Consider the following 12,708-nt stretch of genomic DNA (forward strand, 5'->3'; position numbering starts at 1 on the left):
TACTATTATTATTATTATTATTATATAAAACAAATTTAGCTGTAATTGGAAAAGTAAGCTATTTATCTAAAAATTATAAATTGTTCATTTATTATATTGTTATACTAGTTTCGTTTAAAGTAGTTGTTTATAAACTAAACTCGTTAATTTCATTTAAACTCAATATATATAATTGAAATCTCAAACAATCGATTAATAATTTAATGATTATTTTCTAAGACCGAATCAATGTCGTTGTTTTTTTTGTTTTGAATTATATAATATTCATGAGATGTGTATTTCGTAACAAGCAATAATTGTATTAGTCATTCTTCTACATTAATGCATATAAACTTTCAAATTCTTTAAACTAACACATAAGCACGCTTGACAATACCCAAATTCGATATAAACCCTAAATCCCGAATTATTATAGTTTCCATTTCGTTAGTTTAGTAATTGATTTTATCATATCGATAGACTTATTTAGGATAGCTCATTGAGTTTCACAGAACCGTCCGTTGAAATCGTTTAAACTATCATCAATATCATCCTTGATATCAAGGTGAGTTTACATAACCCTTTTTCTATCTTTAATATTTTTGGGGTAGCATGTATACCTTATCTACATTACTCATGTTTTATTACCCCATCTATTCAAAACACAATTCAATATATGTTTTTGTGTGATTATTGCATACTCTATAATTATGCTCTATGTGCTTAAATGTTTATTTTATTGTTTGCTTGTTTGGTATCTCATCCTTATCTATTCTCATATAATATTATCATACATTTACCCAAGTACATTGATTTTGTATCAATATGAACGGGTCCACATCTGTTTAGTTTTTTACATTTACATAAGAATTGTAATATTCATCATTGACATATGAATTGTGAATATATATATATATATGTATATATATATATATATATATATTATCACCAACATTCGTGTTGACAAACTTTATTTTTATACATCCTACAGGTACAAGTAATTTATGTTGCTCAAGATTGAAGAAATTAGTTTTACCTTAGGTTATTATTCAACATACAAAAGTATGATGCAATTGTTTCTTATTATTGAATTTGTGTACATGTTTAATGTTAATGAAATTAAATAATTATTGTTGCTTTAATTAGTGTCTTTTGAGCTACTATCCAATCAATGCATTACGCCCCAGCATGTTCCGCCGCCTATGGTCGGGGTGTGACACTAGGTACATATAGTACTTAAAAGAAAGCATTAATAGTCATTCTTATAATCTAAGGTTTTGATGAAGTTCTAAATTTGGATATTGAAGGTCGGACAACGTATTCATGCCTTGTTAGGCTATGTTAAGTGGTTGTACCCCACCCACCGTACATGTGCTTGGTATTCCCGCACCCCTGCCTTAGCAATATCACTAAAAGTATTTATATTTATTTATATTTCATTGGTTTCTTGGATCTACTTGATCCAGCTCCATACGTGTTATGACTTGGAATAATCTGAGTTAGTGGGATGTCAGAATCAAACGAATCTAAATCTTCCTCCATTGTTGTTTGGTATGAATTTTTGTCACTAGTTATAGAAATTGGAAGAAAAGATGTTCCCGTACAGCCTTTCCCTTTACCGGATTGCGGTTGAATTGATTCCTGGCTGGATTGACGATTGGACATCTGTACAAGGTTATATTAAGAATAGGAGTGTGTTTTCCTATCTTATCCGTAACAATTTTTAATCATTCAATGAATATTTCTTTGATATCCTTATTTGGATACTAATGATTATTATAATCTTATTTCTGATCGAAACCTAGGTATGATTATATACCCAATTCGCTAAAATCGATGGCTCTGATACCAACATGTCACACCCCGACTTAGGGCCTAGGCGTGTGACCAATAGTTGGTACCTGTTTTGTAAATATATCAGAGTGTGCGGGTTATTTAGCAGAAGTCTTTACTTTATAATAAAATATTAATATATTTTGAAACTTTTATTTATAATAAAATATTAATTTGTTTGAAAAGCTTCTCGGATAATAAATATCCGAGTGTTTACTTTATAAATTTGTTTAAATATTGTTTGCAATATTTTAATAATTAAAAACTGAGTCATCTCTATCTTGCGAGCATCTAACTCCATGAGTGGCTATAAATCTTTGTTACTTGCGCTAACTTTATTTCCTGAAATGTTTTTTTTCCTTTTGGGGGGGGGGGGGGGGGGGAATACGTCAGCGATATGCAAGGTGGATCGTTGACTCTAAAAATATTTTAATAAATCTTTTTCTAACTTACAAGATAGTTTTCTTAAACAATCTCAGCAGAAACGTCTCTTATTTCAGGGATTTGTGCCACTGCCATACACACACAATTACGGTTCTCCGGGAACTGATGCCCATTGGAGAACTTTTATTATGATCTCTATTCTGCGGCCACGTAACCTTGATTGATAGAATGGATTAATTATGTTTGGATCCAGACACATGTGTACTCAGTCTGAGTTGCTTTTATTTTCTATCTTGTAAATTAGGGAACACATAATCTCTTAAATCTTTTGTTAGAGATCACGTAATCACATAAAAATTTGTCTGTCTTTGTTTAAGATAAACAATCTGTTTATCTTGACTGAAAAAGGTTTAACGTATTCACCTGTGATTGTCTGTTCTGAATGATGTGGTGATCTCGTTTGAAAACCTTTATGAATGAATCAATTAATTAACCTATAATAAAATAGCTTTGTATAAATACCCGGATCGTCTCTTAATCCGGCTACAAACCTTTAGTATGTTTTGATAGCTTTTAACCTTGATTGATCATTTGTTTGATTAAAATATTTTGATATGAAATCTTTCTCTTTATTTGCTAATCATATGCTATGTTTCTTCTTCAAGAATAAATGTCTATGATATGTTTCTTCTTAAAAAAGAAACGTCATTTGTCTATAACCTTTGTATATAAAGTCTTATGTTTCTTAATCATAAAGAGACACTATTTTGACTATAACCTTTGTATGTAAACTTTTACTTTTATTAAGGGATATTGGTTTTTAATACTCTCAACTGTCCCTCATTGGTAGATAACACTCCCAACTTTCGATTTGTCACCCAACACTCCCAACTTTCACCCTATTTTCTTGTACCACTCCCCGTCTAAGTGAACACTAACCTCGTTAATGTTTTGGACTAAAAATGCCATTCAAATTAGTTGAGGGGGTAAAACAGAAATTTTATTTTTAACACACAACCTCCATTTCCGGTGACCTCGTTTTTCCGGCGACTTCTTTTTTTCCTGCGAATTTGAGTTTTTCGACTATCTCGTCTTTCAAAACACCGTATCCATCATTTCACCGAGCTTCACATATGATATGATGAAGATTGTGCTCGCCGGAAACCTGCAACTCGATTTTTCGGCACGCATGCAATCCCGAAAGGTGGCTGGGTGAGACACTGATAGTGGCGGGGGGCGGGGGTTGCAGTTTTGGGGCGGTGGGTAGTGAAATGATGGATATGGTGTTCGCCGGAAACCTGCAACTCGCCGGAAAACTCAAATTCATATGTGAAGCTCGGTGAAACGATGGATATGGTGTTCTGAAAGACGAGATAGCCTGAAAACTCAAATTCTCCGGAAAAAATGAGGTCGTCGGAAAAACGAGGTCACCGAAAATGGAGGTTGTTGTTAAAAATAAAATTTCTGTTTTACCCCCTCAACTAATTTGAATGACATTTTTAGTCCAAACCATTAACGAGGTTAGTGTTCATTTAGACGGGGAGTGGTATAGGAAAATAGGGTGAAAGTTGGGAGTGGTGGGTGACTAATCAAAAGTTGGGAGTGTTATCTACCAATGAGAGAAAGTTGGGAGTATTAAAAACCAATATCCCTTTTCTTAAACATTTCGACTATACCAGTTGTATGTTAAAGCTTAGGTTTCTTAATCATGAAGAAACTATATTTTAGCTATAACATTTGTTTATATAATTTTGTATATCTTAATCATAAAGAAATCTTATTTAATTGTTACCTTTTAATTTGATCAAGGTCTAGGCTGTACCCCTGACTAGGGTCTAAGCCTTGAAATAATAAGATTTTATTTGGGCAGAACTCCTACCTTTCTTAGCTTAATAATTACTTAGGCTTTCGGTAGCACTTCCGCACTTGCACGAATATCGGGGTATTCATGATCTACTTTTCTTGGCACGCAAATCAAGGCGACGTTCGGGGGTCGCGGGTTCGTGCACACACTCGAGGCAGAATGTCGGGTTACTTTTTGGTGGAACACACTTCGAGGAAACGTCGCGTATTTGGCACGCAAAACAATGTAGATGGAGAAAGTATTTTAGAGAGAGGGGTTTTGGTGTGAGTTGTGAAGTGTCGTGAACCCCTCTATTTATAGTTGACTTTGGGTCTCATCGCAATACGTGATGGACCCTTCCCTTTAGCCATCGTGTATCGCGATGGCAGAGAGAGAGAGACACGTGGCTGATGACTCAGCCCTAGTGTCTGCCACGTGTCACCCGGATGCGACACGTGTCGCTGAATCATAACGGACCATCGCGTATCGCGATGGTCTTATTCCTGGACTCATCGCGTATCGCAATGGGTTCCTGGATACATGTTTTTTCATTTTAGTCTCTTGTCTTTTGATTCCTTGTCACATCTTGGTCTTGCTTTCGTTTTCCAAAAACAATAAGGCGGCTCTCAAGCGGCTCACGGCGATGCGAGCGTACTCAAAGCGCCACATTGCGCCCTTCGCCGTCGTCCTCGTCCGAGCCTGTGCCCGTGCGCGTCAGGTGCTCCGCACCCTCCGTTATGACCACTAGGTGCATACTTGGCATAAAAGAATATTACTATGTAAAATCTCATACTTATAAAGAACTTCCATTGTTTTTTTCTTTCTTACTTTCCATGTGGGATGAGATTTGTCTTCCTTATTTATACTCATGTGGAATGCTTTCACTTTATTTCATCTTTCCATGTGTGATTGATTTTCCTTTTTCTATATCCTTTACATGAGATAAATTTTCTTTATGAAATGTTTTTATTTCCTTATTTCCTTAACATGAATAATTCTATTTCCTTATTTAAATTTTTATATTTTTGATATTATTTTTAATCCTTCAACTTTACTAAATTGTCAAATTTGGATCGAAATTTTGGGGATGTTACAGGGCAAAACATAGTTACGGAGGATTAAAATGTATACTTTCAATACTTTAACGCTTCAGTTACGAATAAATTCGAGTGACCAGTAAAGGATTTAAGGACAAATAATATTTTATCGTTTTGAACAAATAACGAAGACCTAGATAATAACATTAACTATATATTAGTTAGGAACTTTTTTGTGTGTGTTTAATATTCATTTTTAGAACAACTTTGGAAGCTTTTAGTACAACTTTCTTATGCAAGCAGGAGTATATACTTCACCAAATCTGTAACATGCATCCAAAACACATTTTCATATATTACAAAATTTGCCCCTAAAGTTTGTCAACAATATATTTTAAAACTCATTATAGTTAAAAAAAATTAAGTATTTATAGATGAACGAATTAAGAACTAGAATAATAAAACCACCAATTTATTTTTCTTCTTGTAAAGCATGTTGCTTATTTTACTGTAACATATGCAACATAATGACATATGACACAACATATATCTTAAAGTAAACGAAGGCATATGTGATATATTGCCTAAAGTACATGTAGAATCAAGTGAGCGCCAAACTGAGGATGTAGAGTAAGAATTGTGTGCGGAGCATGCGAGTATGATGGAGATAGCTCAAAAGAAATGCGTTGCAAAATCATTGAAAGAGCCATTTTCGCTTCTTTTTTGTTAAAATTTTGGCCAATACAAATGCGCGGGCCACCACTAAACGGAAGGTACACAGCTTGTCCTTTAGTAACCTTTGAAACACCTTCAGAAAACCTTTCAGGCCTAAACTCATTCACATCTTCACCCCACATATCTTTGTCGTGATGCAAAATTAATATGTTTATTTGGATAAGGGTGTTTGCAGGTAATGCTAAGTTACCTAATTTTGTTTCATCATGTACTAGCCGTCAAAGTATTGTAGCTGGTGGATATAGTCTGAGAACCTCGTTGAATATAATGTTCATCTGTATAGAATAGATATGCGAGCAATTAAACAAATATTAAAGTTGCCATCATATCTAGTTTGAAAACTTACAACTTTTAGACGACTTAATGCATCAATATCTGGATTTTTATCACCGAAGACATGTAAATCTTCGTCTCTAGCGCGTGTTTGCCATTCAGTGTGTTGGCCTAACAAAATCATAGTCCAAACAAGCATAAATCCTGTGGTTTCTTGACCTGCAAAGTAGAAAAGTTTGCATTCTTCAATGACCTCTTCAATGGTTAATCTGAAATTGCTATTCCCATGTTGTTTGATTTCTTTGTAATTGGAATCCAAAAGGATGCCCAAAAGGTCATCATGGCTAGCTTCCCCGGATTTCATCGCAACAATTCGTTTATTAATTATGCCCTTTATGGAATCCCTCACTTGCTTGTTAATCTCTTTCATCCTCTTGTTGTTTCTTGTCGGTAAATATCTATCAAGTTATATATATCAACACAAAATTCTAGTAAAATTACCTATTTTACGCTTCTAATAAAGTTTAGAAATTGACATACTTTAATCCTGTAATGTAAATTGAATTTGTAGCCTTCATAACTAGTCCTGCTTGCTCTCTTTGAAGTTCAAAGATCTTTCTTCCCTCCTCAAAACTACTACCAAATGTGGTGCGTGAAATTACATCACTTGAAAATGTTTGAAGATAAGGCCACACATCTACTTCACATGAGTTTTCTTGGGATAAAACTTTCTCCCAGTTGTGGATCATCTCATTGCAACTCACATAAAAGGCTGGTATCATGTGCTGCAAAAATTTATCATAAACAAAGGCACGCTACATCATTCTTGTCAACGAAAAGGAAGTAACAAGAAAGTAACCTTTAGCTTCTCCACATGGAAGGCAGGGTTGATGATTTTTCTATGCTTAACCCATTGATCACCCTCGACATCTAGTAAGCCTCTTACTAGCAATCTTGTTAATGGATTACCTCCTCTTGGCTTTTGATATTTATTATAATTAGCCAAGACCTCTCGTATCATAGTAGGTTCAGATACATGTACCACAGGTCTTGTTCCCGTCCATGTAAAACAACTCTTGCCTATAAATCCAAAGAAAAAGCCTAAAAATAATACGCTATAAACGTCTATTTATACAACAAAACATATTTTATTTACTAGATATAGAAGATAGAATATTTAGAAACAAACACAACAAATCATAAGTGAAATACCAAAGCTAAAAATGATTACATGCCAATCAAAAACCAATTTATCGGGTTCGGCTAATTTGTGTCTTGTGTAATAAGGAAGCTTTGCATCGGGTTTGGTAATCAGGTATAGTTAAAACTGACACCCCTCCTTTAGGCTGTAGAAACCATCAAAATCACCTTTTTACCAACTAAAAGTTGATTATTCTTGCTTGATATTGCCATAAGCCTATAATCACGGGTTCACACTTCACAACTAATATATACCAACACCCTGATTAGTATTCACCTTTTGAATATGGATACTTATTCAAAACAATATATATGTTATTACTTATGCAAGGGCGAACCTAGCTTACTATCAAGGGTAGCCTCCGCTACCCTTCAACTTTTCGCCGGAAGTGCAAATTTTATATGTTTTAGTCGGTTTTTTGTATTTTGATGCCCCTGAAAATATATAACGTTACCCGTGTGTGTTTAAAGTCCAACCAAATTAAAAGCAGAAACCAACCAAATTTAAACCAAATCAAATAAATGCATTGTTTGTTGTTCCCCAATGCTTAAACGTTTGGTTTAGACCGGACATCAACATTTTAAAAAACACAGTTTCATCTATGCTGCAGCCGAGTAGCCGACGGTCGGTATTCTTCAATCTCTTTTTACGGTTTGAATTCTACTTGTTCAATTTAAGTATTCTTCTACTTCTATTTAAAATTGTAATTGTTTATTTGTGTATATATCTATACTATATATAAAGCATGATTGAGGGACCTCTTAAATTTTAAGAGGTATCAAACTCAATGTTTTATGTACAACACACAATGCATCAACAATATAAAAATTAAGGGTAATAAAGTCTTTTCATTACTTTAAAATATACTTATAACTTTGGTCCATCAACTTCACTACTTTTTTTGTAAATTTAGATAATAGTTACACATATGCCCCCTAATAAAAAACCAACTACCCCTTGACTTTTTAACGGCCACATCTTTTCACACATTAATTTTTCTTAAAATAACTACATCATAAAAAACGAGTATTTTATTCTCTTTAATTTGAGTATGGTATTGCTATAATTTTTTAGTTTTAAAAAGTTAACATGTTACGCGATTACCGAGTAGAACTGGTAACAGGTCGAGTCGGGTGAGCTTGGGTCATTTGTATAGGTGGATTAGGGTCAGAACAAGTCGATACAAGAAAAATGGTTAATTTGGTTCGGGTTCGATTAGATAGGGGCCAAGTCAGACCGATGTCGAGTCAGAACGGGTTTAATGCCAAAACGGGTTGGTTTACAAAAGTGATTTATTTGAAATTACTGTATATTTCGGGTTTGCTTCTTGATTTTCGTCACCGGTTACGCAGTTGTCGTTGTTTACATGTATCGGGGCCGATAAAGGCGTGTTCAGCACCACGTAACGCACATAACCAAATCTTGGTAAGCGCTCAACATAGCGCCCTGCACCGGTAATCATTATGAATTACACGTGTGGTGTTGGTTAAGCATGTTTTAATGTCAGTATCGTGCATTCCTGTAACATCCTAAAATTTATAATGTTGAATAAAGAAAGTTACGTTTAGTGATTTCGCGTTATTAATTAATTAATATCGAGTAAAGAACGGATCATGGATTTAGATTAATTGAGATGGGTTAAATGAGAATGGGCTTTAGGTCCATGGGCTTTAAGGGATATAAATATCCCCTAAACCAACCTAAAACCCTAAACCCTCATTTCATTTCCATCATAATCTCTACACACTCCAAAACACACATACACCACACACCGCCATATACGGCCGGCGGCCGAGGGAGAGAAACGAGCAAGATCCGAGAGAGAGTAAACGATTAGTTGTGATTAAACAAGTTAAACGAGATCCAAACGAGCACAAAAGGTATGTTCTTGACCTTTAAAGTTTATGTTTTATTGAATGTCCTTAAGCTTAAAGATCCAAGCTTTATAATATATACGGGATATATATACGAACGAAATGGTTAGGAAACGTTAGTGGGTGATGTCGAACCATAACAAGGGTATTAAAATTGCCAAAATGCTTGATAAAAACCAAACCCGTAGCTGAACTGAGCAACTTCGCCGCGAACTGGGCAACTTCGCCTGCAAACTGGTAACTTCGCCTTCAAAGCTTAACTTCGCCTTCAAAGCTTAACTTCGCCTACGGCCAAGTTCGCCTAGCTGGTAACTTCGCCTAAAGCTAAGTTCGCCTAAGGTTTAACTTCGCCTAAAGCTAAGTTCGCCTAAGGTTTAACTTCGCCTAAAGCTAAGTTCGCCTAAGGTTTAACTTCGCCTAAAGTCAAGTTCGATTAGAAAATAAATTAAAAACCTAATGGAAAATGTGTTAAGACAGTTAATGTAAATAAAATTTTTCCAAGCTGACCTGGCAGCTCGACCCCAGCCAGGGGCTCTGCCCCTTGGACCCTGCTAGGGGCTGCCGCCCCTAGACCGTTGCCAGGGGCGCTGACCCCGGACCCCCGTTCGTTGTGGGTTGTATAAAGATAGAAATACAACATGAGTAGTAGTAGTTAATTGATACATGTAAATATTATACAGTTAGCCGTGCACAGCTCAAGAAGGGAATAACGATTAACGGAGAGCGTAACATGATTCAGGTGAGTTTCTAGCCCCATTCCTTGTTATGTTTTCGGGGCTGTGTGCATACTCGATGTGTTGTTAATACATTTATCCTAAGTGATAAGTGTATGCCATATGTGATATATGTGATGGATATGAATGATTGCTTGTCGGTACGCGAACGATCTTCGGATATTGCGCGTACTGTCAGGTTAAAAATAAAGGTACGAATGTTATATATCGAAGATGTATGAACATTACAAATGAATACTTGTCGGGGCGTGAACGATCTTCGGATATTGCACGTATCGACAAGGGGTATGGTTGTTAAATGAATGATGTAAAGAACGCCTAGAGTGTTCTTATGCTATAATGTAATTATTGTATATGTGAAGTATGTGTATACAGGTACACGAATGGTATGTGAGTTCTAGGTTCGACATAGTAAGTTAGGATGGCAAATCCCTCTAGCTTCTGTCGGACATAGACTCGGCTGGTGATGGCGTAGTTAAGGACTGCGGGCCTTATACGTAATGTAGATGATAGATGTAAACGTAGATAGGGACGGTGGGCCTTATACGTGTTGCAGATAATAGAAGACAACGTAGTTAAGGACTGCGGACCTTATACGTATTATAGATAGGCATCAGCATAGGAAAGGACTGTGGACCTTATACGTGCTGTATTTGTGTTGTGGTAGCATAGGGGAGGACTGCGGACCTCGTACGTGCTATGAATTAGGTTGCAACACAGGGAAGGACTGTGGACCTTGTACGTGTTGTGGATGTAGGATGGTATAGGGAAGGACTGCGGACCTTGCACGTACCCTAAATGGTGAACATAGGTAAGGACTGCGGACCTTTTACGTGTTCACGACCTTGAGTACAGGTATAGACGGCGGACTATGAACGTACTCTCGGTAGACTGAGGTTAGTGATTGTAGATATGTATGTATGTATGGTAGTAAGTATGTATGTAGAACAGAAGGGTAACTAGTTAAGTATGGATATGTATCTTCGGATATGTATGTATGTGTATGTATTGTATGGCGTCCGATTAACTAGAACTCACTCAGCGTAGCTGACTTTTAGTATGCACGCAGGTGAGTAGAATGAGACAGCTAGCTTGAGCGGACACATGGTGGGCGAATAGGAGACTGGCATCTGAAGACTCAAGATGTTTTAATGTAATTGACGTTTATTTTGAAAGACAAGAATGTTTAATTAAGGCAAGTTTTGGATTGCTGTAACGTTTCATGAAAGTTTTTATATTCCGCGAAAGTTTTAATGAACTCTGATTGTAAGAACTGTGTTTATGAGTAAATCCGACGCTAAAGTATGGCTACCGGGTTCGGGGCCTTACAATTCCGGGCTGGTTACGCGTGTTCAATCTTCGACACGCAGCTGGCTTTGCACGAGTTACCTGCCAAATTTCGGGTTACGTGCACACTGTCATCAGATGACGTATGTACTGACACATACTATACGTTCAATGTTAAGTTGCGTGCACACCCCGCTACATTGCGCGGACACTCAGCTAGTGTGTGTGTGTGTGTGTGTGTTAATTTGGAATTCTTTATGGGCAGTTGAATGATTTTTTTTTTTGTTAATAGTGAACTTCTTTAAATTTTTGTTGCCTATGGAACTTGAACCCAAGACCACCTTTCCTAAACTCAGGTGTTTTAAAGACTTTGCATTTGCAAATGAACCACCACCCCATTGGTAGCAACTGAAAGATTGATTATGGTTTGTCAGATATTTGAATAATGTATATCGGAAATTGTAATTGATTAGGGATTTAGGGTTTATGCGTAAATTGTAATTTATTATGGAATTATGGTTTAAATGTTGTCCTTTTTAAATTAGGGAACTTGAAAGATTAGATGGCAAAGTCTTATCATCTATCTTTTTAATCGAAAATTCTAAGAAAGTAATGATATTAGTCCAACACCAATTTAAAAAAAAGAGAGACTATTGTACGAAATACCGTAAAAAATCCGGTTATTGTATGAAATACGGTAAAAACAGTTCGTTTACATTGTATAAAACACGGTAAAAAACATATTTTTGAATGTTTCCCCTTAGATCCGCCACTGTACTTATATAATTACCTATAACTAATTAATTATATATTTTACTTCTACTATTATCACTTTCGGGTAATTTATGTTTTAGTGTTTTACATTGTCACATGTCCCATTCAATTTTTTACTAAATACATAATAAATGAATTAAAGATAATAATATAACTAAAGTAAGATCATACCAAGAGTAGTGAGGGATTTGTAAAAGAAGGGCGAGACACGATGGGTGATATCGTGAGTAAGATTTATGGGTTTAGACCTGGCTTCGTTCATCATGTGCATCATCTCCTTGAGATCTCCATACAAGAATCTATAAGGGGTACCCTTGAGTCCTTGATCTTTTAAAAACTTTTCGATCTTCTTTGGTTTGAACCACAACCAATTCAAAATCCTCCATGTTATATAAAACAAGAAGAAGATTGCTGCTACTCCAAGAAAATAAGAAATTGTAGTGATATCCATGGCATGTGACTACAAGATAAAGTTTTTGATCAATGATCAAGGGTATTTTATAGTTGGGGTGATGATTATTTTGTGAGATTGATAGTTATCATCCACTTGTTTTTATTGTTGTCAGGGAAAGCCCTACACAACATGATATTTTTTTGGGAAAATTCCCAAAATGATCTAAAACAAGAGAGAGAGAGAAAAAAATGATCTTAAATGGGTCAAAGTTCCCAAACAAACCCATCAAATATGTATTGAGGAGACGCTTTGGTAAAATAAACGACGGGATTTTTAAACCAATCAAATTTTGACATGTGT

The 12,708-nt window shown here is 35.6% G+C and overlaps 1 pseudogene across 1 annotated transcript; it reads right to left on the minus strand.

Moving 5' to 3' along the window:
* Positions 1–5,532: 5,532 nt before the first annotated feature.
* LOC143546105 (cytochrome P450 CYP72A219-like) lies at positions 5,533–12,444 on the minus strand (annotated as a pseudogene). The gene is made up of 5 exons (XR_013137555.1): positions 12,126–12,444; positions 6,944–7,164; positions 6,625–6,869; positions 6,158–6,542; positions 5,533–6,086 (listed from the first exon to the last, which is right to left on the minus strand). The product of XR_013137555.1 is annotated as a cytochrome P450 CYP72A219-like (transcript).
* Between the last annotated feature and the right edge of the window lie 264 nt (positions 12,445–12,708).

Source organism: Bidens hawaiensis, unplaced genomic scaffold (assembly GCF_021521415.1).
Source record: "Bidens hawaiensis isolate Kalapana, Puna unplaced genomic scaffold, B.hawaiensis_p1.1 tig00014205_1, whole genome shotgun sequence".
Lineage (NCBI taxonomy): Eukaryota > Viridiplantae > Streptophyta > Magnoliopsida > Asterales > Asteraceae > Bidens > Bidens hawaiensis.